Source organism: Sinocyclocheilus anshuiensis, unplaced genomic scaffold, assembly GCF_001515605.1.
Source record: "Sinocyclocheilus anshuiensis isolate Anshui unplaced genomic scaffold, SAMN03320099.WGS_v1.1 scaffold492, whole genome shotgun sequence".
Classification (NCBI taxonomy): Eukaryota; Metazoa; Chordata; class Actinopteri; order Cypriniformes; family Cyprinidae; genus Sinocyclocheilus; species Sinocyclocheilus anshuiensis.
The window spans coordinates 157,124-164,125 of NW_015558605.1; the positions used below are offsets into that span (position 1 = coordinate 157,124).

Sequence of the window (7,002 nt, forward strand, 5' to 3'; positions counted from 1 at the left end):
ATCTGAAAGAAGAAAGTCATATACACCTAGGATGCCTCGGGGGTGAGTAAAACGCAGCCTAATTTAAATTTTTGGGTGAACTAACCCTTTAAAGGGCAGACGTGAACTACTACCCAGTATCAAATAGATGTCTCTGTGATGTACGTGTGCTATCGGGGTATGACTTGGAATTTAGTAAAGTAAAAGTAAAAGTTTACCAAAATAAAAACTTTTTATTAATTTAGGGGTCGCTGTAAGCCTACTTGTAATAAAATGAAGGTAAAATACACAAAAAAGTATTAAAATTGTTAAATAAAGCAGTAATTGATGTCATATCATCAGTATGTTTTGATTTAAAGATCAGGCACTATAGCTTACATGAAAAAAAAAATCACAAACATGATACTTGTAAATTAAATAATTTTATACATACAGATTTATTCATTAATTTGTAATATGTTTGTATGTAACAACGGATTATGAAAACGTAAATACAAGGAGTCCTAAAGGATTTTCAGATTTTTTTTCCTCTTTTGCTTTAGACCATCTACAAATGTTAAACTTAAAATAAAATGTTACGGTTACCACTGCATTTGTCTGGGGGAAAAAAATGCTGTGATCGATTCATAGTTGATTTTAAAGCTTTCAATGTACTCATTATAAAATAACTTCATTGTGGCTTATTTAAGTCTAACAAGCAAGTTTTCATTAAAAACGAACCAAAATAATTTGTTTAAAATCTCTGCACATGAGAGACTTGGATTTGTTTCCAAACAAAAGGAAATATATCAGTATCGGCTACCAGCCAAGATGATTTGAAAAATATCGGCATGCAGAATATCGGCAGAAATCCAATATTCTGCATCCCTAGTACATAAACTTGATAACTGTACTTAAGTACAGTAACGAAGTGAAAATACTTAGTTACTGTCCATCGCTGGCTAAATGGATCCCTAATATATCTGCACATAGACGGATCCTCCCGTGTGCTTCTGTGTGAGCGCTCGGTGAAGAGCGTGAAGCGATAATCATTGTAGCCAGTCTCAGTCTTATCTGTTGAGCGCGTGAACACAATGGCCAATCGGTGGTGTTTAAGAATCCGCTCAACAGCACTCGAATCTTAGCGGGAAATTTCAGTACCAAACTCTGTACTTTTACTACAGAGGGTTTAATAATATACAGTACATTGTACATAACATTAACATTGTGTGTTGTCGTCACCGATAGCCTCGTGGGCAGCGTGTCGACATGTAGCGCCATTGTGCTTCGGGCGTCCCGTGTTCGAGTCCCGGCTCGCGGACCTTTCCCGATCCCATCCCCCCTCTCTCTCCCATTTCACTTCCTGTCTCACTACTATCCTATCAATAAAAGGCAAAAACACCAAAAATAAATCTTAAAAAAAAAAAAAAAACATTGTGTGTTTACAGTATGTGTTGCCCTTCTGTGCCTCGGCTGCGCGAATGTGCCGCTGTGATTTAATATGCGATATGCAATTTTTCCCACTGTGTCCGATATAAAAATCAGTGCGACACACTTTGCAAAAGGCGTGGGCGTTGTTTACATGGCTTCGAGACAAGAAATTAAATTCTTCCGTCCAGCTGTTGTTAAATTTACACAAATATTTTTTTTTCTTCACCGGAACGCCACCTGACTCTTCTCCGTCCATTTCTAGCACTGATGTGTGTTTTTGCTCTCATATGTTTTAAGTAGCATCTTAGCTGCCTCGCCTCGGCGCCTCCGGTTAAACAGTATCATTTGTGAGAGGATGGTTTCACTTAGCATGGTGTATGCTTTGGGATCAGGACCTTCTATCAGTTTCTCTCTGGCATTTTCTTCCATGGACTTTAAATATTTCTGAAGTTGAATTACGCCTTCAGTGAGAGGGATCATTTCCTTTTTGTTCCACTTGTTTTCTTACAGGTTCGTCCTTGCACGATGTGAGACATAGTGGTTCCATTCTGCGCTCACTAACCCCAAGAAGCTCCTGACCCTGTTTGCAGCTACCTCGTCTTCTGCTTTCACATAATGACCTATCAAGATATCACCAACTGTCTTTAGAGAGTGTCCTAGTTTTACAGAAAGAGATGGATGATCAAAGCGATATTTTGATTTAGTGAAGCCAGATGCCTTTTTAGCTGCATCAACAGCCAACTTGAACACTGGTGGAACATTAGTGCCTTTGCAGCAATCACAAATCTTCCCAACTCCCTCATTTTCTGACTTACATAGCCATCTTTGGATGGATCGCTCCCATGCTTCTCCAACAATTTGTCACCATACTCACGTGGAGACACCTCATCATGCAGTATACTGCCATTGATTTTACAACATCTCTCTGTTGTATTTCCTTGAATTGGAATGAGACAGGAAGCTGCAGCTTGGACTCTCTTTCTCTTCCTGGATTCTTCCCGAGGGAGACCATTTCGTTTTTTCAGGAAACCTCATGCTTCCAGAGCTCATGTTTTAGGAAAAATCCATAACAATACTTGCAGGACTCCCCTCGACATGTCTGCAAGACGGTTACATTGTGGTTAAAGTCACCTTTATAGCGAAGCTGATCCAACAACATACGTTATTTCCTTGAATTTTTGGGTAAGCATATTGCCCTAGCAACATCTTCTTCTTGACTGTGTTTTCTCTCTGAATGACGTGCAATTTTACTCTGTGGCTTTTTGCAGTAAATACAGTAATGTTTTTTTTTTGTCTCATTTCCTTTTCTCTCCCTTCTGCCACCTCTTCACTGTTATTTTTGACATACCCTCTTCCTTCTCGTCATCTCCCTCATGTTCCAGGTCCCCAATGTCACCTTCGAGCTTTTCAACTTTTCTGAGTGACGTTAGTGTTGATCTTGTTCACTTTAAAATCAGTTTCTTTTGGAAAATCTGAACCTTCTTCATTAGAGCGGCAGTCTTCACTGTCTGAGGAGGTTGCTGTAGGCACATATTCACTTGGCTCTGATTCATCCGTAGCACCAAGACTCTGTCAAAACAAACAAAGTGCAATGGTTTCAGTTTGGAACATCCAATAAAATCAGCTGGAAACCTCATGCCAGTTCTAATCTTATCTTTCAGCAATACTGAAGAATTTTAAGAACTACAACTCTTTTGCACCCCCACCCACTACAACTCAATAATAAAAATAAAGTATACATTTATAATTTATTTAAAGTATAAAAATAAAGTATAAATTGCGTTGTCACCTAAATAATCCACAGCTGTTTTTTTTTTTTTTGCATTTTTGTGTATTTGAACCCTTTCCAACAATGACTGTATGATTTTGAGATCCATCTTTTCACACTGAGGACAACTGAGGGACTCATATGCAACTATTACAGAAGGTTCAAACGCTCACTGGTGCTCCAGAAGGAAACACAATGCATTAAGAACCAGTGCATTAAAGAAAACGTGAGCAGAATGGAGATGTGTACATTTTTCTTATTTTGCCTAAATAATATTTTTTCATTTAGTACTGCAGGGATGGATTAACGCACGGGCCTACCGGGCACATGCCCAGGGCACTAGACCAGAGGGGGGCCCAGCCGAAATACTGCTCCTCCCGAAACGCAATTTCAGCTGTGCCCCCTCAGATTTTTAAACCAAGAGGATTTTGAATGCAGCTTCCAAAAACAAAAAATGGCTGAAAAATATTTTTTTAATATATTTGATGCGATCACACCGGTGTGATTAGATAGTTCAATGAGACACAACATCAGCTGCCAAATTCAAATCTGCGTTAGCGCTTTGGCTGGCGCTGAGCCAGACAAATTTTGAGAGTGCGGCACAATATAACCAATCACAGACGAGTCTGTTGAGCTTATGAATGCAATGGCCAATCAGAGACATTCAGATGAGTCATCACTGAAATGTTTTGTTCAGTGCATGCACTCCCTGACTGAATTCTGCTCTGGCCAATTCTCATCAGAAACAACACAGTGCAGAATGTGAGTAAGATATACATTTCACAGTGTAAACGGCTTCAGTGATTATAATGGGGGTTTTTGAGAGTGCTTGAACTGAAGTCAATGATAATGTTCATGATAATGCAAATATTCTTTGCTCTCTTTATGTACAATCATGAAAGTGTTATAATTAGTAAATTAAAATGCAGAATTGAGTCCCATTCAGCAACTACAGTGCCACACAACTCCCTCAGAAAAGCATTTTATCACTTCTGTGCTCTCAGGAGGTATTCCTACAGCTACTTCTGTTACTGCTGTGGACACCACCCATCTGTTGTCATTGCTGATACAAACTGGAAGGTTGCTTTTGAATTGCCAGGTGAGAATTGGCGTAAAATATATTTAAAGAGTTCTAGCATAATTTATCCAGCATTAACATGCTATAATGTCACTTCCCCTTTTTTGCCACACAACTATCAGTTCATCTTTTGAAACATCCAGAGAAACATATTAACACTCCCCAGGAAACAGAGATTAACGTGGCAGCAAGGTGGGAGAACCTGGAGAAGGAGATTATAGCCACTGGATTCTGTGATGGTAAGCATAACATACTGTAAAAACTGACAAATGATTTTGGGGGAATTCTAAACATTAGCAACTAATAGCAACATTAGTATTCTAAATTTCTCAGTAATCTTAATATTAATTAATATTAATTGTATTAATGTAGTAATTGCTACATTAATTGCAATCAGCCATGTATTTACAGTACTTTAAATACATTAATTAAACAATTTTAACCTTACAAATTCCATACTTTAGATGCATCCAGCAATCCATTTAGAAGCACGTTATCATACTCTGGCTTTGCTCTATGGATGGGGCAACATACAAGAAGCAGCGAAATCCTGCCCAAAACAGAGATTTTCAAAGGGCTATCCCAGAGTGACAGGGCCAGAACCAGTAAAGATGGAAAGGACATTGACGAGGACCAGACTTTACAAGTGCTTGATTCAAATCGGTACATTACAGAAAACATGACTCTTACATTCCTTTTAACATGCAACATTAGTATCAAAAATTGTTTTACTAAATATTTTTAATGTTAATCTTATTTTCATCTGTAATGGAGGAGGAGTCGTGACGACGACGTGGGGATCCAAGTGCAAGCTTTAATTCAGAGAGCGTAGTCAAAACAGGCAGGGTCGAACACCAGTAAACAGTATAATTCAAGGCACAGGCAAAAGAGTAATCCACAAGACAGGCAATGGTCAGGGCAGGCAGCAATCACTCAAAAACAAGGTAACAGTCCAAAGATCAAAACACGAAGGCAAGGAAACATGGAAACTAAAGCCCTATTCGCACGGGATTAGTATTATCTGGGGACCTTGTGTGATTTTGAAATTACCCCCCCACATCTGAATTTCGTGTGGTGCATTCGCACGGGATAAGCGAAGCCTGTTTTTTTACTTGAATTTACTGACTCATCTCCCGGATACCTGGATGTCAAGGCTTTGAGAGTCCCATTCTATGGTCCGGTTAGATGGATTTTTAAAAAAGAAATTAATATAGTTTCGTGCGTTGTGTCATTTACATTTCACCAGGTTAAAATAATATCTCAAGCTTTTGGAAGAGCTAAACATTCAATCACCAGCAAAAACAGAGATTGTGTGTTTCTTATTCTTATAGTCCTACTAATGTGAGACAGCTGTGAACTGATGATGAGATCTGATGAGAGACAGGTGATGCACTTGATGAGTCCAGGCAAAGGATTATGGGAAATGGAGTCCTGAGTGAATGGCAAGGTACAGAATGGAGTGCCCTCTAGAGGAGATCATGGGCACTCCAGCTGGAGATCGTGACATCATCAGCCTAAAAGAGAAGACCTGACTAAAGCCTGCAATATTCTGGGAGTGTCTGCCAGTGGATCCATTTCCGACATTATAAACAGGCTTGGTGAGCTTCTCCTGTGTAAGGATATTAATCCCAAAATGTTTGTAAAACTAAAAAAAGATAGAGGTAAGATAGGTTTTATATTCTATGGCATGTATATTACTTACAGTACTGAACCATTAATTAGAATTTAATTAGATTTAATTTAATTACAATCATATTTGTTCTAACACAGGTGGAGTCTTACACATGGGATGCACACATGGAGTGCTGTATTATGCATCACCATTATGGTGGCAGGAGTCCGCTCGGGATCATGGGGATGCCCTGCTGAGTTTCAAACACCCTCCCACTGTGTACATATATGACATTGCTGGATGTGTTGCCAGACATCTAAACAATCGTACACAGCAAAACATTTCCAGCTACATGATGGGAGGGTATGTGAGCCAACAGAGGAGAACATATCTTTTGCAGCTGATGGAAAACTGAGGATACATCTTGACTGGGCCAACAACATCAAAATGAAAACCCAGCACCCAAAACCCTCAGCAATTGACAGAATTTCAGATCCACATCCAGAAACTGGAACATCAGACAGCTTTTGCTTTTATGATAGGTTCCATCAAAAGAACCAGAAATGACCAGAGGAGAAATTGCGCAGTCTAAAACTAATCCCTGAACTGGCTTCTCTAGTCAACTCTGCAGAAGCAGAACAAGTCAATAGAGAGCTTTCCTTAAAGGCCAAAGTATACTTCGGCCGTCCGCGTACCATTTGCATTACGTCATTTTCGTCATCAGGAGGGCCCGCGGACTGCCGCGCACCCCGTCCGCGTGCAGGCAATTTTTTGAGACCGCGCGGACGGTGCGCGTACAACAGCGCATGCGCGAAGTGAATGTTGAGACAGAGCGCAAGTCAAGTAGGTGGTACTGCGCATGTGTCGAGCTCATCCGTCTGTACTCATCCGCAGTTGAGTATACTTTGAAAGCTGTGCAGACGCGGCTGTGCGCGAGACGGAACGCGGATAGTGAAGTATACCCGGCAGGGTGTCCGCGGGGCCTTAAAAAGTCTTAAATAACGTTTTCCTAATATAAGGCCTTAAAAAGTCTTAAAATGTCTTAAATTCGGATTCGATGGGTCTTAATTATTTTTGGTGACATTACCGCTAAAATATCTTCAGTCTGACGGACCTAATGACTTTACAATCATTGGACAGACCGAAGATTTTTTC

The 7,002-nt window shown here is 39.9% G+C and overlaps 1 pseudogene; it reads right to left on the reverse strand.

The window, feature by feature from the left end:
• Positions 1–1,647: 1,647 nt before the first annotated feature.
• Positions 1,648–7,002, reverse strand: part of LOC107680180 (uncharacterized) — a 9,873-nt pseudogene continuing 4,518 nt past the window's right edge.